The sequence below is a fragment of the Callithrix jacchus genome, chromosome 5 (genome assembly GCF_049354715.1).
Source record: "Callithrix jacchus isolate 240 chromosome 5, calJac240_pri, whole genome shotgun sequence".
Taxonomy (NCBI): Eukaryota; Metazoa; Chordata; class Mammalia; order Primates; family Cebidae; genus Callithrix; species Callithrix jacchus.
The window spans coordinates 162664131-162689321 of NC_133506.1; the positions used below are offsets into that span (position 1 = coordinate 162664131).

The 25191-nt window shown below is 39.7% G+C and overlaps 1 protein-coding gene and 1 long non-coding RNA gene across 23 annotated transcripts in view; both read right to left on the minus strand.

Annotated features, from left to right (window-relative positions):
* ENOX1 (ecto-NOX disulfide-thiol exchanger 1) overlaps positions 1–25191 on the minus strand; it is a 626515-nt gene that overhangs the window by 338031 nt on the left and 263293 nt on the right. The window lies entirely within an intron of this gene.
* Positions 1–25191, minus strand: part of LOC144582789 (uncharacterized) — a 62456-nt gene continuing 37265 nt past the window's right edge. The window contains exon 2 of the long non-coding RNA XR_013536239.1: positions 1–25191. This exon is cut by the window's right edge and continues 18972 nt beyond it. This is a non-coding gene — a long non-coding RNA (uncharacterized LOC144582789).

The window sequence follows — 25191 nt, forward strand, 5'->3', positions numbered from 1 at the left end:
TGACTCTGCATTAATTTATTATATAAATGTTTTCATAGAAAACATCAATATATAACGGTGAAACGTATATATTAATGCAATGTTTGTTTACGTTCAAGTACATTCATATACACATTTGCATGCGCATTTATTTCTCTCAGCAGGCACTTAGGGGAGCAGTAATAATTAGCTTTTATTCTTCTGGGTTAAGTAGAACAATAATATCTACTTCATGTTCATTTCTTGAGACAAAGAGGCAATTTTGTATTTCAGCTCTTTTTCTTGTTGGATTCTGCTCAAGTTGAGGTAGAATAAAATGCAATTCAAACCAGTTTTACATATCTTACATTTTCAATTGAGAGTTTATTGTTTTTAGCCCTAAATATTTTGGCTCCATCACAGTAAGTCCCTCAGGGTAGCTGCTATATTCTTATACTTCAGGAAAGAGTCATTTAAATGTTTGTGTCTAGCACCAAATATATTTCTGTCTTAACACATTATACAATGTCTTTCCTATCCCTTATTTTTTCTAAGTCCACTCTTGCTTCTCTCTTGACTTTGGCATATGAACTTGTACTTGTTGCCAAACACATCGGTTGAGCTGGGAGTATTATCTTCAACAGCCGGAAGGGAATCATGCATATGCTTGGCCAGCCCATCAGCCACCAGCCTTCCTCTGTTTCCTCCCCACCCACGTTCTAGGTTTTGGCTTCACCAAATCCAACCAGTCTCTTCAAATTAACTCTTTCATACTCAGTTATCTAAAGTGATCTCGCAAAACTTACTGGCAGTCCCATTTTGAATTATTTGTAGACTATTTGTGTCTTTACAAGGCAAACAGTCCTATTTCTAGACAGCTCTTGTTATATGAACATTCTGCAAATTAACTCCCATCACCTACATCTGCTGAGCATTGGAATATCAGTGGGACTGTCAAGATGCCATGGAGGGGACAGGTAGTTTCTCTGGAGAAAAGCTGCCAGAGGTCCGGTTCTAACTGCAGCTCCCCTTCCTAAAATATCTTTGTCACCAGGATTGAGGCTTTCTAAATGCCAGATTGCAGGTTGAGGCACCCACAGTTTCAATAACAAGATGATTTATCCATGGTAGCCTCATCAGTAACTTTTCAGATACACATTTTGTTCATTTTCACAGCAATGCAACAATATTAACCCCACACAGAGAAATGGGTGCTTAGAGCACTCACTGATTTGTCCAAAGTCATGCCACCAGTACATGGCAGGAGTGGGACCAAAACACAGGACTTCTGGGTTCCTGGCATTACACACTGCGAAATGGCAACGTCTCTGGCAATAGCTCTCAAAAATTCTCAGACTGTATCAGCATGAAATTGCTGTGGGTGATTTTTAAAATGCACATTCCTGGATCAAGCCAAGACCTAAGAATTACATTTTCTGACAGTAGGGCCAAGAGTCTGCATTTTAATGAGGTTCCCAGGTAATTTTTATTCACAGTGGAGTTACAGAATGGCTAAGTCTTTGCTTCTATTGCTAAACTTTGGAGTATCAGTTAGCTTTTCATCAGAAACATTTCTGGGATTTTTAAATTCATTGCCTGAGTTGTCTTATGAACAAACCAGATACCTATATAATATTTGATACATCCTAACTCTTGTGAATTGATTAAATTCTCACAACAGCTTTACAAGGTAGATAATAATATTACAATACCCGTGCTATAGATAAGGAGACTTAGGCAGAGAAAAACTAAAGGGACTTCCCTCAAATCACACACAAGATGCTATCCTGGGCCATGCGGCTCCAGAGTCCATTTGTCAACCATTGCACTATGCAAGAGCTGCAGCTTGAAGCAGAGTCACAGTCACTGAGACGTGCTAGAGAGCAACTGCTCATGGAAATCTTTGATGTGAGCTTCATGGAACAGATCAGAGTTCCTCCAAGATGCCCTGCTCCATACTCTAGTGCCTTCACAGCTGTTCTTCCTGCTAACATGCCCTGTATGCCCTCCTAATCTGACAAAACTTGGACAGTCTTCCTGGACGTCCAGAGTGAGCCAGATGCCCCTCATTTTTGTCCCAGGGTCTAGTGCACACAAGCCTCATGGCACTAATTATACTGACCTATACCTGAAAATCTAAGCCCCTCTTCCACTGGAAACTAGGAACTTCCTAGATATTGAACCTTACTTATTTTCTGCCCTAGGTACCTAGCAGTCAGCAGGAACTCCATAGATGCCTGTGGAATAAGTGAATGATGGAATATACAGTAAAGAACGGTTATTCACTTTATAACAGAATTTGCTAAAAATTTCTGAATCCCTGTGTTCATTGACATATCATTAATGTCTTGACAGAAACCCTAAAGGACAGAAAGTTAAAGCCACTGCCAACTGGAGATCAATATCAGATAAAACATCTTTGAAGTTATAATGTAATCAGTGGGAAAGCTTCTATGGGATCTGAAAATGTGACTTAGACACAGCTTTTCAGGGAGCGTACACATTACAGAAGGTTGGCCTCAGTGTTATAAACATGTAAGCAGGTGGGGCAGGAAACTTAGCTTGTGGATTCAGTCCTTTTCTCTCCTGGCAGAGGCAAGGATTTTGAGAACTCTGTTCTCCTGTCCACTGAAGGATCATGTTTCCCTGCTCTGCAATGACCATCACAGCCATCTGGGAAAAACGAAATTCTTTTCACAAGAACACAGGGAGCAACAGGGAAGAACAAAGCTGCAGTACTTTGGTTCTTTGGCTCCTACTTCTGGAAAACTCTAGTTGGTATTTTATCTTGCTTGTTCTCTCAGTGGTGTAGTAAATCAAACAGGATAGTTGTAAAATGTTCTTAGTCTCGGGGAAGCATTTCTTACATGCCTAGAAAGCCACCAGAGTTGTAATTAAATTCCTCAAACAAAGCAGCCCCAAACACGCAGAACGCTGGCTTCCCCATTTTGTGCAGTGTACTGAGCTCTTGAGATAGTGTACGTTAAACACATTCGCTGCCATTTTCTTCCTTGAAAGAGATTTTGAGTTTTCTCTCACTTCAAAGATTGTATATCAAAGAAATACAAATGGAATTTGTGATTAGTAGAAACAGAGCATATTAATGTTTCCATCTAAACATTACCCTAAGATGAAAACAGGCTCAAGACATTATGCTAATCCAGCGATGGAGGGCTCAGATTACCACACAAACAAACAATATGACTCACAATACAGACTACATTGTGCCTCATAATTATATTTTATGGTGGAATATATGTTTACAGAGCTTTTGGCCTGGTCATTTAAGAAAAATGCCCTTAGGCTAGGCACAATGGCTCATGGCTAGAATCCCAGCACTTTGGGAGGCCAAGGCGTGTGGATCACCTTGAAGTCAGGAGTTTAAGACCAGCATGGCCAACATGGTGAAACCCCATCTCTACTAAAAATACAAAAATTAGCTGGGCATGGTGGCATGTGCCTGTAATTTCAGCCACTCAGGAGGCTGAGCCAGGAGAATAACTTGAATCTGGAAGTCAGAAGTTGCAGTGAGCCAAGATCGCGCCACTGCACTCCAGCCTGGGCAACAAGAGCGAAACCCCGTCTCAAAAAAAAAAAAAAAATAGCCCTTAAGTTTGTAGGTCTTTACAAGATTCATGTGAAATATGGAGTTCTGTGAAAACCGTATCTCATGGAATAAATCCCAATCAGTGTCCTTGACCGAAGTTTAGGCGTGAATGCCCTCTGCCTGCGGTCACAGGTTTGATCCACTCCAGTGTAGGCCAATTATCTCTGCTACTATGGTCTGAATGTGTGTGCAATTCATGTGTTGAAATCTTCACCTCCAAGGTGATATTATTCCGTCGTGGGGGCCTTCTGGCGGTGAGTGCATCACGAGAATGGGATTAGTGCTCTTATAAAAGAAGTCCAAAAGAGAACCCTCATTCCTTCCACGATGCAAGGACACAACTAGAAGGTACCATCTATGAACGACGAAGTAGGCCCTACCTAGACATCAAATCCGCTGCCACCTTGATCTTGACCTGTGGGAAATTCGGTTGTCTATAAGCCATATGGTTTGTGGTATTTTGTTATAGCAGCCTGAACAGACTAAGATATCCCCTCTGTCCAATGGTCAAAGAATGTACTATTATTTTCTCTTGTCATGGATCCTACGGCACAATTAGTCAGGAAACATAGATGCTTGTTCAAAGAAGCGACATCCCCAGAACAAAACCAATCTAAGAAACCAAACAAAACCAAGCAATTCCTCACCAAGAAGGATTTATCAATATTAACATGTCCTCTCTTTTAAACTTCTATTTTTTCCTCCTTTTCAATCAGTTCATATCTCAGGAAGTCTGTTGTGAGAACAGATCTAAGCCAATCTCATCATCAATATTAGGTTCCTTCTGGTAGGTGAGATATGTAGGTGTCCTCTCCCGTATCTTACTACCAAATTGGTCGTATGTGCAAATGTCTGTTAGCAAGCAGATACAACACAGGTCATCAGTTCCATGATAAGTCACGGTCTCCGTTCTTTTCGGTGGCCCCCTAGCAGTTTGCATCAAGAGTTCAGTGGAGGCAGATGCATTAATGTTCTGGTGCAAATACTCAGCATTATTTTAGTTACCATGGAACAATCCTGTATGCAGAATGGTCAAGACTATAAAGCTACAGTGACACTAAAAAGGTGACTGAGTTTCCAGACTTGTATCACTACAAGATTCCCAAATTTTGCCCATGCCATAGTGCAGAATCCACAAATCTTGAACTCCACTTAACTATTGTAAAAAAAAAAATGTATTTCTAAGCCTTCTTTGTTGATCAAATATATTGATAATTGAAGTGTTTATGGTGACCATCTCATGCATCTTTCAAATACCAAACACTCTGAATTTAATACTCTCAATTAGGTGCTTCCGAAATTGGCTTACCATCTCTGGGAGATAGAATAATTCACATGTAATACACAGGCTCCACAGTGTCCACATGTAAGAATTGTAAATTATAGAAAATAAAAACAAACTGAAGATCTATTTTTAACGTTCTTTCATTAAATTCAGCATCAAAACGAGTGATTCCAGGCAGTACTTGACAAAACTCTCCCCACTCAGGTCAAGAGTCCTTAGCAAATCGTGTTTGCTTTCTACGGTATATGAAAGCCTGGGGGTCCAGAGTGCATGGATAGAGAACAGCAACAACAAAAACCCGGAGTGCTAGTTCCAGGTATGCAAATAGCCATGCAAGTCCATCTAGTTAGGAATTTTGGTGCTGAAGTTTCCCCAAGAAGTATTGCCAGGTCAGGTGAGACACATATTAGCTCATCCTCAGACAAATGCAACAGGTTCAATTCAGTTGAGTTAGATAACATTATGGGGCACATGCTTGTGCCTCTCCCAGTCTCCCATCAACCCTATATTTCACCTTTGAACTATCAGCTTATAGGACTGAATTAATCACTTGCCTGTTTTAAAAAAACTTATTTGCCTACTATTAATAACAATTCTTTAGCCTCAGAACAAAACTTCAACCTGCTTCTACAGCCTGGTTGGTGAGTCCTTTGACCATTTCTTCCTATTCCATTGAGAATGTCAGCATGAGCTAATCTTAATCACCAAAATGACTTTTCACACCTCTTCAAGGACCCACCCTTAGCTAGCTCTGGGGATGTGGTAAATTCATCTCAGCCTCGCCACAGTACTTGGCAGAAAGCTTATACTGAATGTTGGTCTGGCAGCCAGACAAACTGGGCCACCCACAGAGCAGGAGACCCCAGACCACAGAGCAGACCCCAGGAGCAGGCTTGAGGTAGACAAAGTAGCTGATCAGCAAGAGAAGGCAGCACCAAGCAAAGAAAGTCCAGGCAACTCTGAATCCCTTGCGATCTTCTCTGACTTACCCTGTGAAGCACGAAGTGTCTTGTGCCATCAGCAACTTTCTTGGCAGTCCGAGACTTGTATTCAAAGCCTTTGTCAAGCTTCCTCTGCTTTCTATGCCCTTGACTTAGACTGCAGAATTGGTCTGGACTTCCAGTGGGTTCAATGTCCCTCCCAGGCCCCCTGTGATATGCATTAGTCTCCCTCCTTGAATGTTTTGCTTTGCTTTTTAACTATCTACTAATGTATCTGATTCCCCACTGGGCTATACACTTTCTAAATGAGCCTGGGCCTCCTTCATCTTAGTGCTCCGAGAACCCAGCAAAGTGCTTAGCTCATAGTAAATGCTTTTTAAAATGTTCATCAAGTAACTGAATAAACAAATGCCCTCTAGTTTAGAAACGTAATAGCACTTCCTCATTGCTGCGGGGATTGTTGATCTAGATTCTCATTAGCATGACCCTGGATAGTACCCATTCCTAAACTCTTCCACAGCGGCTCCAAAGCAAGCCCTTGAGCCCCTTCCCCAACAAACTTCATTAGCATGCGCTTCGTTATCCCTGGTTTTCGTTATCCTTGGTAAGTACAACAGTCACGCTGCACACACGCAAGGTATCCTGATGTTTTCATTATCTTACGAATAAGTTCCCTGAAGTAAAGGGCAAGTTTGTTTGTTTTTCAATTTTATGACTATGTTTTATTTAAATTCTTAAAAATTCTCCAGCATCACTAATAAATACCATATGCAAGAAACTAGGCTAGCTGGGTGGGGCCCAAAAATGATATGACATCATCTTTCTTTTCCCAGAGCTCTTTATCTATGTGGGGGACGGGGTACAGACCCATGAACTGAATGACCATCACACAAACTATGCAGATGGAGGATTAGGGAGGCTTTGCCTGGGTGGCTGTGGGTCAGGTAGAGATGGCATGTGAGGATGTAAGGGAGGGGTACTGAGACAGAAGACATGATTCAAGCACTGAAGGGTCAGGAAAGTGGCAGCAAGCAGGTCTAGGATCTGGAATGCTCTGCAGCAACCCCAGACGTGAGTGAGAAAAGGCCAGAATCTGGCCCAGTAGAAAGGCTGCGTCAAAACAGACTCTGTTTCAGATCCATGGTGGTCACCCACCACATCCAAATAATATGATTCTTCCAACGTAGCTAAGAAAAGGGAGGAAGGGAAGTAGGGAGGGAGTGAGGGAAGCTCTTAGTATAGCTACTTCTAGAAATTTGGTGGTATATGTACACTTTGCAGGAAACAATGGTTTTTCCTTAACATAGCAATCACTATTTTTCAAACAAAATCCAGAACAGCATACTCTGCCCTACTCTCTTATTTGGAGCTGTGTGAAAAAGTAAACATAATTTAACCTCTGCCCAGACATTTTAAATCAGGTAAACTGACCATATCTGTATAGTAAGAGAACACATTTTATATTTTATGAATGTATTATTAAAAACACCAATCACTAAACTCCAAAGGATGTGTTCAAGTGTAGGCCAATGAGACAGTCACCGTAAGATGCGTCTGTGTACAACGCGACGTGATGACACATTCCGTGCAGGGAATAATCCAAGACGTACATCAGAGGCTCATCCAGGCTACTTAACAACCACCATTTGGGCTGCGCATTCCCGCTCTCATCAGAGGGTGTGTGCCCAAATTCCACAGAAAAGTCTCCCCTGTACTTTAGACAGACTGCACACAACTGAAGTCCTTTGAGGCCAGAGCAATTGTTACTGAGCCCTATAATACCACTCTCACGTCCTTCCCCCTGAAAAGTAAGGGATAGGAAAGATACTTTGCCCCAGAAAGTCTTTGCTGGGAATGTAAATAGAAGGCTTTGAATGCAATGACTTACTGAGAATATAGACATTCTAATACTGCATTTATAATGTATTATAATGATTTATTTGTAAGCCTAACTCTTCTACTGGATGGGGAGCTCCCTGAGGTCAAGTCTAAATGGTGTCTCCAAGGCTTCGTTCAGTGCTCAGTGGACAGTGTGGGATCACTGCCTGCTTTTTCAACTATACAAAAAATAATAGTAATAATAAAATTAAAAATGCTAGAGGAAGGAGAGTGGCCCTGAATGAAACTTTGAGTTTTAAAGTTGTTATGGCATATAAGAACTTAAAAGACATCACAGAAACTGCTTTGTATCGAATCATGAATAGAATCCATCCCATGTGTATCATAGTGTATTTGTAGACAAGATCTTGGAGCAGCATTCTGGATATCAAGGTGGGCTCACTTTCTAATGTCAGAGGCTGGTGCTTACTGGAGTGTGCCTCTCAGCCACATCTGCTTCTTAAAATCTGAGGAAAATCTATTGAAAAGTAGGGAGATCGAAAAAAATGAGTCCTGCATTAACTCGATTCAGATAATTCAATATTTTTACTACTAAACCACAGAGATCTAGATTACTAGGGAACAGAAATTGCTTTGAATTAAATACCACTCTGGGTAAGCCAGTTTTGGCTTAATGAGCTTTTTGTGTACTGGGCTTAATAAAAAATTGTATTAGTCATTTTATACAAATAGAGTAGAGCTGATGAATTACTCATAATAAAGAAAAATAACCCCTAATCCATTCTAATAATTCCCATACTTCAAAATATAGAAACTTGTCCTTAAGCACACAGAATCCTAGATGATAATACAGGCCAAAGGAATGAAGTGAGTTGCCAAAGTCACTCAGCTAATTAATGAAGAAGAAAAGATTAGAACCAAGGTCTCGCAATGCCTTGTCTGGTGCACTTCTGCCACAGCAGTGATTTCCAGACAGTGCCCAGCAGAAGCCCTTCCGGGATCCTGGGACAGCGGCTAAGGGAAAATGGAGGGCACAGTTCCTCTCTTTGCATCATGCTGTCATTTCATGCAGACCCCTGTGCTTTGGCACACTGGTACCCAGATTTATGGATTCCATGTTACTTTAAAAAACTGCCTGTAATCCCAGCACTTTGGGAGGCCGAGGCGGGTGGATCACGAGGTCAAGAGATCGAGACCATCCTGGTCAACATGGTGAAACCCCGTCTCTACTAAAAATACAAAAAGTTAGCTGGGCATGGTGGTGCGTGCCTGTAATCCCAGCTACTCAGGAGGCTGAGGCAGGAGAATTGCCTGAACCCAGGAGGCGGAGGTTGCGGTGAGCCAAGATCGCGCCATTGCACTCCAGCCTGGGTAACAAGAGCGAAACTCCATCTCAAAATAAATAAATAAATAAAAATAACGACTACATACAATTACTATCATGTTGTAAAGAAGGGATATTTTAAAACTCAAAACATTTGGAGGACAGAATCTTAGAATAAACAAAAACTATTTATAAAACACAACACGGTTCCACATTTTTCTCATTTCACTATGAATAACAAGGAAAAATCCTCAATGTGGAAAGTCACTCTGTAGCCCTCCATTTGAGAAGCAGTGGTTTTGTGGTGAGGACACAGAATTTGGATGTCAACCACATCACAGCCGCAGGGCATCCTGAATGAGTCATTTTGATTTCTAAGTTTTGTTTCTTATTCATAAAGTTCGATAATACTTTCTGACACACACCACTGTTCCCCACTCCCATCCTCTGCAAGAGCTGGTCCTTTCAAAGATACCTAATTCTGTTATTCTCAAAAGGTGGGCTCAGGACTACCTGCCTCAGAATAATCTGAGGTGCACATTAAAAACCCAAGGTCCTTGACCCTAACCCAGATGAGGTTTCCAAGAAACGGGGTTTGTTTTAAGTGGTTTAGTTTAGAAGGCACGAAGCCTGACTTGTTTTTTAATGATGATTTACAACATCTGCTCTAATTACCAGAGGCTGTTGGTAAGATTATGCAGATAAAATTCCTTTGGAAAACTGCAATAACTATAGAGGTAGAAAAGAGGAGAACAAGGGAAAGGAAGACAAGAACAAGGACTAAAGCGAAGATTTGAGGAAGGCAAAATTCTCAAATTTGTTTTTTCACTTGATGAACAAGGACTGTGAACTAGATAAGTAATTTTAACCACCCCGTTAGCACCTAAACTATTTTCAAAGAAAATATTTTAAGGAAATAAATCTTTTAAGAAGATAATGTCTGCTGACAAAGGCAGCGCTGCCCTAGTAGAAGTGGCCCAGAGTTCTGTCTGGTCAATTCCCTCTCTCATTCCCTCCATCACCCTGGTAGCTTCCAAGACCCCTTTGCTAGAGGATAATTGAGTGAACTAACTGCTTGCTATCCGAGATACTGTTCTGATTCCAGAAAAGGCAGGTCTCACCATTAACCTATGCCATGTGTTTTAATATAATCAGCACAGAATATGTAGCCACCCAATCACCAGATTCTCCTTGACAAGTGATTCATGTGAAAGACATCCTAAGCAGCGTGGCATACCACAAACATGATCAATAAAAAGGTACCACACTTAATTTTTTTAATCCATTACTGTTCTTCTAACGTAGAATCTCTCCCTTTCTTTCCTCACAGGACCTATGGAATCTGTCACTTCCTTTCCATCCTCCATGGCTACAGCCATCGTACAAGTTTCAGGACGGCCACCCAAATTGCCTACTTCACCTGATCCTCACCTTCACCCCTTTAGTCCATCTCAAATCTCCTTGCCAACTCACTGTCTTGATAGTGACATCTGAAAATAAGTTCTCACCCCATGGTCTTCATAGAGACAATTCCAACTCATTACTTCCAGCCATTCGAATTTCCTAGCTCCTCTCATTAATAAGCACACTGGCCTAGGGGACTTTTTGAGTCATCAGGGTCCAAGCTCCTGCTCCACACCTCACACGCCTGTTCTCTTCTGGGTTCCTATCTCAGGACGTGACAGATTCCACCACTTGCCGAGGGGCTGGGATCAAATTCTTATAGTCATTGTGGACACGTTTACTTCTCCCACATCCCTACCCATCCACATGCATGAAACATGGCCCCTCCTCACGCCCTCCACCCTGGCCACCATCATGCCTCCCTGGCTTGTTCTCTGCTCCCATCTTCTTCTACTTTTTTTCTCACTCAGTTCGCTTTGCTCCAGCTCCCAACCTTCTTGCTGGCCTCGAATACAAAGCACATTCCAGTTTCGGGGGCTTTGTACATGCCCATTCCTCAGCCTGGAATACTCTTCCCCAAGATGTCTGCATGGAGATAGCTGTCTCTTCACTGAGGTTTCTGCTTCAGTATTACTGCTTCAGAGCGGGCTTCCCTAAGCACCCTACTTCAAAGAGTACTTCTATGACTATCTTTACCCTGCTTACTTTTTCTTCATAACATCACCACTTGCCACTCCTATTCTGGAAGTTCTAGCCAGAGAAATCAGGCAAGAAAAAGAAATAAAGGTTATTCAAATAGGAAAGGAGGAAGCCAAATTGTCTCTATTTGCAGATGACATGATAGTATATCTAGAAGACCTCATCGCCTCAGCCCAAAAACTCCTGAAACTGATAAGCAACTTCAGCAAAGTCTCAGGATATAAAATCAATGTGCAAAAATCACAAGCATTCCTATACACCAATAACAGACTTAAAGAAAGCCAAATCAAGAGCGAACTGCCATTCGCAATTGCTACAAAAAGAATAAAATACCTTGGAATACAATTCACAAGGAACGTAAGAGACCTCTTCAAGGAGAACTACAAACCACTGCTCAATGAAATCAGAGAGGACACAAACAGATGGAGAAGCATTCCATGTTCATGGTTAGGAAGAATTAATATCGTGAAAATGGCTATACTGCCCAAAGTAATTTACAGAATCAACGCTATCCCCATCAAGCTACCATTGACTTTCTTCACAGAACTGGAAAAAACCACCATGAACTTCATATGGAACCAAAAGAGAGCCCGCATAGCCAAGTCAATTCTAAGCAAAAAGAACACAGTGGGAGGCATCACACTACTGGACTTCAAACTATACTACAAGGCGACAGTAATCAAAACAGCATGGTACTGGTACCAAAACAGAGATATAGACCAATGGAACAAAACAGAGGCATCAGAGGCAACACAACATATCTACAACCATTGAATCTTTGATAAACCTGACAAAAACAAGCAATGGGGAAAGGATTCCCTGTTTAATAAATGGTGTTGGGAAAACTGGCTAACCATGTGCAGAAAGCAGAAACTGGATCCCTTCCTGACACCTTACAGTAAAATTAACTCCAGATGGATTAAAGACTTAAACATAAGACCTGGCACCATAAAAACCCTAGAAGAAAATCTAGGCAAAACCATCCAGGACATAGGAGTAGGCAAGGACTTCATGAACAAAACACCAAAACCATTGGCAACAAAAGCCAAAATAGACAAATGGGACCTGATCAAACTCCACAGCTTCTGCATGGCAAAAGAAACAGTCCCTAGAGTGAATCAGCAACCAACAGAATGGGAAAAAATTTTTGTAGTTTACCCATATGACAAAGGGCTGATATCCAGAATTTACAAAGAACTCAAACAGATTTACAGGAAAAAAACAAACAAGCCCATTCAAAAATGGGCAAAGGATATGAACAGACACTTTACAAAAGAAGACATATATGAGGCCAACAATCATATGAAAAAATGCTCATCATCACTGGTCATTAGAGAGATGCAAATCAAAACCACATTGAGATACCATCTCACGCCAGTTGGAATGGCGATCATTAAAAAATCTGGAGACAACAGATGCTGGAGAGGATGTGGAGAAAAAGGAACACTTTTACACTGTTGGTGGGAGTGTAAATTAGTTCAACCACTGCGGAAGACAGTGTGGTGATTTCTCAAGGCCTTAGAAATAGAAATTCCATTTGACCCAGCAATCCCACTACTGGGTATATATCCAAAGGACTATAAATCATTCTACTATAAGGACACATGCACACGAATGTTCATTGCAGCACTGTTTACAATAGCAAAGACCTGGAACCAACCCAAATGCCCATTGATGATAGACTGGATTGGGAAAATGTGGCACATATACACCATGGAATATTATGCAGCAATCAGAAATGATGAGTTCGTGTCCTTTGTAGGGACATGGATGAATCTGGAGAACATCATTCTCAGCAAACTGACAAAAGAACAGAAAATGAAATACCTCATGTTCTCACTCATAGGCGGGTGATGAAAAATGAGAACACATGGACACAGGGAGGGGAGTACTAAACACTGGGGTCTATTGGGGGGAAAAGGGGAGGGCTGGGGGCGGGGGGGAGCTGGGGAGGGATAGCCTGGGGAGAAATGCCATATGTGGGTGAAGGGGAGAAAGGAAGCAAAACACACTGCCATGTGTGTACCTATGCAACTGTCTTGCATGTTCTGCACATGTACCCCAAAACCTAAAATGCAATTAAAAAAAAAGAAATTCAATTATATATGCATTAGTTGACACATTTATTATCTGATTCTGCTCTCATTGGTTGCTGAGCAGCATGAAGTCTGAGTGGTAACTTTGCTTCTGACCCAGTATCCCTGATCTCTGGAACGATATAGGGCGTTCTGTAGGTTTTCAGTAAGTCAATCACTCAATCAAACAAAAATTGAACCCGGCTTTAAATCCCTCATTTTAGCAACTATTCCTTCACATTTAAATAATGTATATTTTAAAAAAATTTTAATTGTAGTAAAATACTCCTGCCTCAGCCTCCTGAGTAGCTGGGATTAAAAATGCCCGCCACCACATCTGGCTGATTTTTGTATTTTTAGTAGAGGCAGGGTTTCACCATGTTGGCCAGGCTGGTCTCAAACTCCTGACCTCATGATCCACCTGCCTTGGCCTCCCAGAGTGCTGGGATTACAGGCGTGAGGCACCGTGCCCAGCCCAATCTTAACCGTTTTTAAGTTTGTATAGTGGTAACAGTAAGTGCAGTCACACTGTGCACGCATCATCATCACCCATCCACAGAACTCTCTTCATCTTGCAAAACTGAAACTCTACATCTATGAAACAATAACTCGTCATTCTCCCTTCTCCAGCCTCTGGCAACTACCATACTACTTTCTGTCTCTATGAATGTGACTACCCTACGTACTCCATATAAATGGAATCCTATAAACTACAAATCATTATTTGCAAAACTTGAATAATTCTCTTTAAAGCTTATATCAATTCAATTCAATTTTTGACTGGCTTAGTTCACTCAACATAATTTTCTCAAAGTCCATCCATGCTGGTTCTTCAGTGTATATTCCCAGAAGCAGCATTGCTGGCTCATATGGCAATTCTGTTTTGCTTTTCTGAGGAACTGTCCTACTGTTTTCCAAAGCGGCTGCATCATTTTACACTCCTACTAACAATGCACAAGGGTTTCAATTTCTGTACATCTTAACCAACATTTTTTTATAGTAGTCATCCTAACAGGTGTGAAATAATATCTCCATGTGGTTTTGATTTGCATTTTCCTAGTTTTTAGTGATGCTGAGTATCTTTTCTTGTGCTTATTGCCCATTTGTGTATCTTCTTTGGAGAAATGTCTTTTCCAGTTCTTTGCCCATTTTTAAATCAGGCTGAGTTTTTGTTATTGTTGGGTTGTAGAGATTCTTATATATCCTGAGTACTAACCCCTTATCAAATACATGATTTGCACATATTTTCTCCCATTCAGTGGGGTTACTAAATCATTTATATTTTTCATTTCTCCATTTGGTTGTGTTCTCTTAATCTATCCATCATGGTTTCTACTTTGAACGGTGTACTCACAGAGAAGAGAGACGGTGCCTGTTGACTTGATCCCTGCAATGCTCAACAAACAATGCTCTGCTCAGGCTTGATGGTTAAAGTTTTCTGAAGATTATACAACAATATGGTGTACTATTTGGTATCACCTTTCTTTAAATAGTGTCAGACAAATGGAAGTATAACTGTTCATTTAAAACACATAATGTTGCCTGATTATGAGTAAAACGTCCCAGCTCACTAGAGCATCATTCCTACAGCGTTAGTGGAGAATTAACTAGTTTTATTAAAGATTTGGAGGACTAGTCACTTTTTCATCATCCTTTAATTAAAACCTCCACATCTTCCACTTGAAAGCCTTTGTTTCATACTCATTATTTTCATTCTTTATTCTGGCCTTGAAAAACCAGGAGGAAAAACGGTAAAAGCAAAAAAGTTTCTAAATGAGCTTTTCATGCTGTAATAATAAAAAAGCACAGCTTTCTAGAATACTGAAAAAAAAAAAGGTTCTTTGAACTAGAGAAACGAAGTGTGTAGTAGAATGTTTTGGAGTTAAATATTCTTTTATATTTTAAAATGAATTTATGCTAATATATAATTTCTCTGCACCTTCCCACTCACACTAACTGAAAGATACCACAGTTTAGGGGTACCAGTTCAAGGTCCTAAAGTGGACAGCCATTGTTATACTATAGCCTACTTTACTTTTCTCTTAATTTGGAATCATTATTTATTTTGAAGTAAGTGGCACGGTGCAATGGGTTGAATGTGACCCCTCCAAAATTCAGGTGTTGAAACTTAATGGCCAGTGTGGTAAGATTAAGAGGTGACGTGGTCATACAAGCATCTCCTCATAAATGGGATTAAGGCCCATATGAAAGGCAGTACACACATTCGTCCCTCTTCCCCTTCTGCCATGTGAATACACAGTTTTCCTCCCCTCTGAAGGATGCAGGAACAATGCGCTATATTGGAAGCAGAGTGCAGCTTTACAGACACCAAACTTTCCAGAGCCTTGATCTTGAACTCCCCAACCTCCAGAGCTGTGAGAAAATAAAATTATATTCTTCATAAATTACCCAGTTTCAGGTATTTCGTTATAGCAACACTAATGAACCAAGACACACGGTAAGATATAACCTCCCTCAACCTCAGCTCCCTCCTCCCAAAGGCCCATGTCCACAACAGTCCCTCACAAATATCAGACACTTAACAAAGGTTTTAAAAATAAATTAATAATTTTAAAAACATGAGCTGTAATTTGTTGTGTGTTCTGTGCCAAGCCTGGTACTGTGTCTTCACACTCACAACATCACAACAACTACAGCGGCAGCTGTGGTCACTCGGTGAGCACCATACAATAGTACACCTAATTGTATACTTCCCCCATAACTCCCCCCACCCAAGTTACAGACTTTCTCTCCTCTAAAAATACTAGCACATGCTACTTAAGGAAAAGAGACTTGATTCTTAAAAAATATATTGATTTTGGAGCCTACAGTTCTAAATCTTTTTATACAACTAGAGTTCATTACATAGCTAATATCAGCCTAGCTGAGAAGAAATCTAAAAATAATATGCTTTTTTATTTCATCATCGAAACATTCATTCTGTCACTGAATTCAGCCTGACGCCTCTTACAGAAACAAAAATCTGATATAATGTGTGTGAAAAAGAATCTGACAGAAAGGAATAAAAGTGAGCAGTGGAATTTCTATACCAGAATTATTATTTGTATGATTAAAACATAAAGACACCTGAATTGAACTTTTCTACATATGCTGTTTGAGTCTCATTAAGACTATGTTTCTACTTTCTTCTAAATATTGTTTTCCATATTTCAAACATCTAATTAAGTAAACACATTACAAAGTGAGATGATATACTGTTTGGAAAACCATAAAATTATAGAGTAGATAGACTTCCATTATAATCCAATTTTCATTCTGTCATAATTTTCCAAGAGAGTTTCCTTTGGGGTTAAAATTTTCTAAGTCGATTTCAGTTCGAACTGAATGTTTTCATTTGCTTGTATGTAGAAAAGACTCAATTCAGGCTTTTCTCTGTTGATCGTATAGGTGTGTTTCCTTTAACAGTAGACCAGGCTTAATTTGGCTGATGAAACCTACGACAGACTTCAAGACTCACCTTACTTTTGAATCCTTGGGCACTTAAAATAATTACTTAAGTGATATAAATGGTCTAGAAGCCAACAGAGAATATGTTTCTTTGCCCAGTACCCCCAGTCTTACCCTATTTACAATGTGTCCCCAGCACATACCCTGTGTATACATAGGGTTACTGTCACCATAGAAACCAAGAACCAGAATTGTTGGATCAAATAGAAGGTACATTTTAAATAATAATGTATGATTCCAAAAGGGCTGGACTACATTATTATAATCTCACCAAAAGCATATAGATGAGAATGCCTATTGTCTATTAACACTGAATGCTATTGATCTATTGAATAAAATTTATTTTAAAATAAAAATTTAAAATTATGAGTTTGAATATTTTATTGCCCATTAAAAAATTATATCTCTTATCTTGCCCTTGAATATTTATTTTTCATTTTGCTGTAGTAGAGCTGTAAGTTATTCTTTTACAGAAGGTTTTGTACCTCTGAACGTATTTTGCCTTTATGTTTGAGAATTCTAGGTTCAAAAAGTTTTCCATGAGAATTTTAAAGTCTTGTGCTTCACTGTGTTACAGAACCCCTAAAAAATCCACTAAGAAAATGCTCTTTCTTTCTTAGGTAGATTTTTAAATATATAGTTTATCTTTCTTTCATCATGCTAGGAAAGCGATTGACCCGCTTAATCTGAAGACACAAATCTATCTCCAATTTATCTTATTTATTTGATTTATCTTATCTTATTTGAGAAATTATCTTATTTATTTGATAATTGTTTTGTATTTCTGGAGGAGTGCTTCAATTTCTCAAGTAATAATAATAATATTAATAAGGATAACAGAAGCTAATATATGTTAAACATTTCTGCTTGTTTTAAATATCTTACATATATTAGGCCATTGAATCCTCGTTGAATCCATGTTACAGTAGTCCCTCCATCTTTAGTTTCACTTTTCTGCACTTCAGTTACCCATAGTCAACTACAGTCCCAAAGGATTACTGCAGGCTGTTCTGAGTAGCATGATGAAACCCTGCACCGTTCCACCCTTTTGTCCAGAAGATCCTCGCTGTAGGCACTTGTTCCCAGTTAGTCACTTAGTAGCCCTCTCAGTTGCTGAATCACTGGTATCTCAGAGCTGCCTCCTGGACTTACTAACAGCCCCAAAGCACAAAGTAGCAATTCTGCAATGTGGAGATGCCAGAGAGAAAGCAGACAGTGCTTCCTTTAAGTGAAAAGGTAAAAGTTCTTAATATGGAAAAAGAAATCACATGCTGAGGTTGCTAAGATCTATGCTAAGAATCTACCTGTGAAATTAAGAAGAAGGAAGAAAATATTCGTGCTAGTTTTGCTGTCACACCTCCTCGAACTGCAAAAGTTATGGCCTCAGTGTGTGATAAATGCTTCCTTAAGATAGAAAAAGCATTACATGTGTGGTTGGAGGACATGTACAGAAATGTGTTCCAGTTGACAGCAGTTGGGTTTGGTACTGTCCGTGGCTTTAGCCACCCACTGGGAGTCTTGGAACATACCCCCTTGGTTAAGGGGGAACTACTGCACTCCCATTTTACAGATGAAGACATTGACAGAGGCTAAGAAGCTTTCCTAAATGATACTATTAGAAGTAGAAGGGCCAACTTTACTCCCAGGCCAACTGTCTCTACGGCCCAATCAATATAAAAAGCTATTAACTAAAAATTGTTTGCACAGCTATTAAAACAAGAAACTATGAATGCTGCTGTCATACTAACCTGTTCAATCCAGGGTAGTCTGCGTTTAAATGCCAAGAATGCCTCTAACTCAGGATCCTTCGGAATCAGTGACTAAAGTCAGATGACTCTCCTGTGCAAGTGTGCTGTTTCAACATGCACCTAATATTTTATGTGGAATGTGAGTGAAGGGTACCTTGAAGCAGAAGGGAGGTAACTAAACAGAGCATCCAATGTTCATAGCAGTATTTCAAACAATACCTATCAACTTTCATAAATGTTCTGATTCAATGGAGGTAACAAGCTTGACACTGATATTGTTAAGAACTAAAGTATATGATTAGAATTGACAAAATACTTAAAATATTTATTTCCTGATAGAGTAGAATTGTTCCTGAAGAATCAAAGCTGTACAAAGCTGCCCATCCAATTATTTCCTACTTATCATCTCTGATAGGAACCCACCTGGGGGTGACCGGCGGAGTCTACCTGTGTTAAGTTTCTTCACAGAGAGCTAGCTCATCATGCAAGTGGCACTAAGAAATGAAAATCATATGGCTTAAAAAAATGGTTGTAGCAGAATGTCAACAAGCAGAACTATCTCATGAGCAGATATTATGCAACCCCAGCATTTGAAAATAGTTACCTTTATATACTAGTCCCGTGCTGTGTGTGGAATAAACTGGTTGAGAATGATCAAAAGCTAAAAAATTACACCAACAATATGGTTATAGCAACAATCGTATAAAACAAAACTGTCTAAACGGAAAGTACCTTCGGCTACCTTTAAATCTTTAAGAACAAACAGAAATTTGCTAAATCATTAAAATCAAATTAGCATAATTAAGGATCTAAAATTGTTAGAGTATTAATGTGATTACATTTCTTTAAACTCAGTTAATGAAAAATTACTCTTATACCCTTTAAGAAAAAAATTACATTAACTTATATCATTGGTTACCATTTAGATTAGCCAGTTAATCTCAATATAACCAAACCTGTATTAGTAATAAGAGTCCTAGTAATTTACATATAATTAGAATGAAAGGTTTTTGGCCATAGACAATCTGGAAAAGTCCTTATAAAATAGTAAGTGAGAAAACAAATTGCCCTACTCTATGAAAAACATTAGGCAAAAAATAATACAAAAAACTAAACTAAAATAAAATTTTTAAATAAGAAGTAAAAATAGAATTATTAAGGTAACAGTACTGTAGGAGGTTTTGTACTTTCCTTAAATTTTTAATTAAAAAAATTTTAATTTTTAACATGTTAAAGACTGAATAAATAGCTCTGTTAAAGAAAAAGAAGAAAATAAAATGGCATTATTTTCTATCCAGTTTAACATTTTAGTATATACTTTTCCATCTTTATTATTCATATTTTTAATTTAAAATCTATACTCTTAAAACTATAATGTTAATAACAATTCTGTACTTTTGTCACTTAACAATATGCTGTGGTGTTTTTTCACATTTTAAAATGTTCTTCTACGACAGGGGTTCTCAAAGTAGGCTTTAACCCTAGAATACACATTTCTTGAAAACGAGGACTACTCCGTAAATCCTAAAGGGCCTGATGAAAAATCTGCACCCAGTGAATAATCACTTGATTTTGGAACCACAGCTCATATCATCGTATCTTCCCCCAGGTGTGGGATTGACTGAAGAAGAGGATCTAGGAGTAGATAAAGCTCCCTCAGCTACGGGTGGTTACATTCATTTGCCTGCTGAGTTTTTTTTCTCTCTTCTCAATATTTTGTGTGATTTTTCTAGGATTGCCACAGAAATATACTGAGAGAAGCTGGAATACAAATTTACTTCAGTAAGTCAAATATTTTCCTTTGGCTCACATGAAGCCTCTGATATACTTTCTCCATTTCTCATTGACATTCTATCAGATTGAGTCCTGGGTACATGACTTTTGTCACCCAACTACCTTCCCATCCTCACTACCTCTGAGTCAATCACTGGTGACACACATGGCCCTTAATGACATGGCCCAGTTTATATGCTTTCTAATTTTAGATTTCTTAAACCAGATTACCTACACTAATTTTTTTTTTTTTTTGAGACGGAGTTTCGCTCTTGTCACCCAGGCTGGAGTGCAATGGCGCGATCTCGGCTCACCGCAACCTCCGCCTCCTGGGTTCAGGCAATTCTCCTGCCTCAGCCTCCTGAGTAGCTGGGATTACAGGCATGCGCCACCGTGCCCAGCTAACTTTTTGTATTTTTAGTAGAGATGGGGTTTCACCTTGTTGACCAGGATGATCTTGATCTCTTGACCTCGTGATCCACCCGCCTCGGCCTCCCAAAGTGCTGGGATTACAGGCGTGAACCACCGCGCCCGACCACTAATTATTTTTTAATTTAGAAATTAAAAAACAAGTCTGCCCAGAGTTAGAAAGTATAAAAATTCTATAAAATGCCATTCTCTCATGCATTATATTACTTCTTAACGAATTAAATACACACAGAGTTAGCCTCATTAAACGCAAATGGTCTCTGGGAGACTTACCTAGGTAACTCTGAAGCACAGTAGATTCCCTAAAATGTATTCTGAAGTACTGAGGAATTTTCATTGCTATGGAGGCATTTGAGCGCCCATTTTTTTAGCAGGCCAGGACATCCATGCCAGAATGCTAAAGAGAATAGAACTAAATGAAAGTACAGCCATGTAAGGTTCTCAAACTGTGAACACTGATGCCGTTGATTCCATAATTTAGTGTAAAATGAGTGTGGGAATCTTTATCAGTGATTTTCAAGTGCAAAAGTTGAATGTGTCCTCTAAAAATCTGCACTGGCTTTATTTATGTAAAACTAAATCACAACCTCCTTATCCAACACACCCTTTTCATTGTATGAGTCCAACCACTAATGTACTTTGGATCCTCAAGAAACAATTTCTCAGGAAAACATAGTGGAGTAAGAAGCCACCCACTCGGGTCCTTACCCAGGTTCCTCTGAGCCTAGGATGACTGCATCTGGGCTACATGCTTGTGTTCTAAAGCATAGGCTCAGTGTTGCTGGCAACCAATGAGTTAAAATTTCCAATCACAACACTCCTCGTCCACAGCCCTGATGTCTACCCCTTTCCTTTCCCAGAATAGGTCACTGATTTCCATGCCAGGTGCAGAGTCTGATCCATTTCCAGGGATAATATTTTACCTTCTCTCACTTCTATGATAAAAGGAAAAAAACTGTTTGCTACCCCGCCCTCTAACTTCTAGAGTGTAAAGACAATACTATCATAGACTGAAGATGGTAGGTGTACCTAGGGTAAGTGTTCTAGGGGTTGTGGAAAATGATGCTTTTAGTCTCTGCAAATTGCAAATTTCCAAGATGACCACAGTAGGAATGGCTGCTCCTAGAGCACAGATGCCTGAGGTGGTCTTTTCAGTATTTGTCAACTGGCAACAATTTTTCTCTCCAGGAGACATCTGGCAATTTCTGGAGACATTTTTGGTTTTTACAATGGGGGTGGGGGTTGTTGCCACTAGCAACTAGTAAGCAGAAGTTAGGGATGTTACTAAACATCCCATAATGCTCAGGACAGACCCCAAAACAAAGTATTATTTAGCCCAAAATGACAACAGGGTAAGAAATCCGGTCCCAGTCTAATGTAAAACCCATGTTTCTGATCTATGGATTTAAATGAAAACACTGCTTGCATCACTCACTAGTCATTTAACTATTTGCATTCGTGCAGTTTTCATTATCAGAGATCTGAGCCTGGCTCTAACAGCTAGTAGTTGTGTGACCTTGAGCAAGGAGCTTAAATATTCCACACCTGATCTATGAATAGAGAAAACAGCTCCTCCGCACAAGTGTTACAGAGATTACACTACGTAGTACCCGTAAAGTGCTTAGTGATCAAGCTTAGCTGCTGCCGCTGTCATTATCATCACCATTCTCATAAAAGACTTAATAACTACTAGGTGCCTGACACTGTGTTTGGACCTGAAAATACAATAAAGAATGAAGACTTAGAACCTATCACTGAAGAGCTCACAGACACAGCTAGCTGAGCAAAGGCATGAGAATACCTATCTGTGCAGTAAGTGCCATCTTTCCATTTGCCTCTAGCATCCCAGGAAGCCATGCTTGGGCCCTCTCAGGTCTTCTCATACCCTGCCTGCCACTGACACTCCCTCTATCATAACTCCATATACTCTAGTACCTTAGGCACTTTGTGGCAAAGAGTTAGTCTCACAGCAAAGAGAAAATAGCAGGCAAGTGAATGACTTCCCGTGAGCAACTTCATGTTCAAGATTCAGGTGTGAAAAGTTTCAGCCCAGGAGGAGCATATGGTCAGCACGTATCATCAGGCTACTTGCTCCCCACGGCATTTTTGGCATTTGTCAGGTGGAAACTCTTAATTTAGAAGAACTAAGCATCTTTCAAGGAAAAACAATCCCTGCTAAAATATTCTTCATCATTTATTTTCCTTATTGTATCAAGTGACTTTTACTGACCCTTCTTATGTCACCTGATACAGTTCTGCTCCTTGTTCTATGCAGGAAAGTTATAATTCACACATACACATTATAATTTGTAACTGTAAGAATGACTGCAGTGTCACATTCACTGGAATAATGGTCTGCGGCATAAATAAATAGGGGTTATAAGGGAGGTACATGCCTTCGGAGAATATCCTTTAAGCTGCGCAGTTCAGAAATGAGGTTCTGTCTTGCATCGTTCTACACGTTCAGCGGTGGGAAAAATTACTTGGAAGTAAAAAGCTCCGTTTAGATGCTGTATTTTTTTTGTTGTTGTTGATTTGGATTAAACCCAAATGATTATTTTTAAGTTAATGTGAAAACACTGTGGAAAAATGAATCATGTTTTAATTGCTATAATGCTGCATAATTTACTTAAACTACAAATGATTGGTGAATCGGGTTTGGTGGTACATACCTAACAAGCCAATCAGCACAGAGATTAACCTCCATAATCACTCTCCAGACAATTGCTTTCCATAATTTTTTCATAAAATTTGCTTGCATTCATGTTTTTTAATGAAGCAGGTAACTAGTCTTGCATTTTAGAATTTTAGTCCTCTTGCATAGAAAAGTTTATAGTATTTGCTTTGGAGAAATTTATTGCTGATTTACTTGCATGTAATACAAAAATCCCACATTTTGCTGAGAGGCTTCAAACCATGAGAGGATACAAGATAATTAGTTTTTGGACAATTTAGGAAGCAGGGAGTTTCATTAAAAAAATCCATGGTTTCTCAACTCTATAAACCCTTCCTCAAGAAAAATATACATTCCAAACCAGAATGATAAAGGGGGCACAAAAATATCTGCATGACAGCCTTCTTCCTTCAAAATATATCATGACTTTCTGTAACATCTGCTCTATCATTCTGGTCACTCACAACTATATATGCTCAGAAAGAAATATTTATAAGATCTAATTGTAAAAAGTAGCCAGTTGTTCACCCTTTTGTTGGGGCAGTGCTAGTGGTATATCTGTCCTGTATCTGAGTAGATGCTCTATTTGTATCTTTCTCTATCAAACTTATCTGACACATATGAAGACTATAAGGTGGATTCTCTTTGGACCAATTTACATAAAAAACCAAGGAGCCTCTTCAGATGGGAATGGAAGAAAATGGAGTGACAAGGAAACAATTTGCTTCTAGGATAAGAAACAATGATGCCAGAAAAACGAAGTAATGAAAAGAAATCACACACACACACAGGTAAAGTCTTTGAACACTGAGAGACTGGTCCAGTGGGCACTCACGAGTCCTTGGTAGAGAAACTGCAACAAATGCAGAGCTAAATATTAAGAACAGTTTATCTGAATCTCAGTGGGGCACTAGAAAGACAAGACATTGGCACTTGTACACTGATGGGAGATAATACTCATTACTGAGCTATACACGTAAGTGCCACTAGACATGTGGCTCTGTCACCTTGGACGGGTATCAGCAGAAGTCACAACAACTCCCAGCTACCAAGGACAAGTGAAGGCACAGCGACTGGAAACATTCCCAGGGTAGAAGGGGAATAACTTGCTGGCGATTAGTGGTAAGTAAGAGGCCTCATTCATAGAATGTATGTGAGACACTCACTGGAGTCCCCAGAGCTATTTGGGAGAAATCTGAGCGAGCCAGCTGGAGCCAAACAAATGCTATTTTGTCTCTGTTCCTGTGATTTGTTTTTATCCCCAGGATGAAGTGGCTTGGGAAATACAGGAAACTTGCAGAAGTAATAATGATGACTGTGATAACAGCTACTTTATTTTCTATGTCATTCTCTGCATTGTTTCTGCGAAGTAAGACAACTGTATCAAAATATTTCACTAAAAATTAATAAGCTCTCAAGTGAAATTATAAAAGATCCAGTGATGTGAGACCACTATCCAAAAGTACTAAACCAGGTGGAGGAAACTGCTGAACGTCAGTGTTTGCTGTTTGCTGTATTTTCTCATGAAAAACCACAGACAGAGAACATTAACTGGCTTATTACTGATTTGAACTAAGGAGTAGGAAAAACGCTATCTCATTTTCCTGGAGTCTCAGGTTTGTGTGGGGGCACCCCCAGCATCTGCCCAACACTCCTCAAGCATACCTGGAGGCAGAAGACATCCTACAGGGTACTTAGCATCTGTCCTTCAACCACACAATAGTCCTGCCTCTCAGTGAGCTGGCCTTTCCTGGACTCAGGACCCAGCAGCTCCATGGTCTCTAAAACGATCATGGTCCTCTCAGTGCTAGCTGACCTCCTTCAGCCTGTCCCAGGGTTCAAACCACCTGATCAGGCTGCCTCTGAGCCTAGCCTTTCTGCCAGGTGTGTACACACTGATACAGCCACTCTCTCAGGTAATGCCTAACTTAACATCATAATGATATATTAATTCTCCCATCTTTACA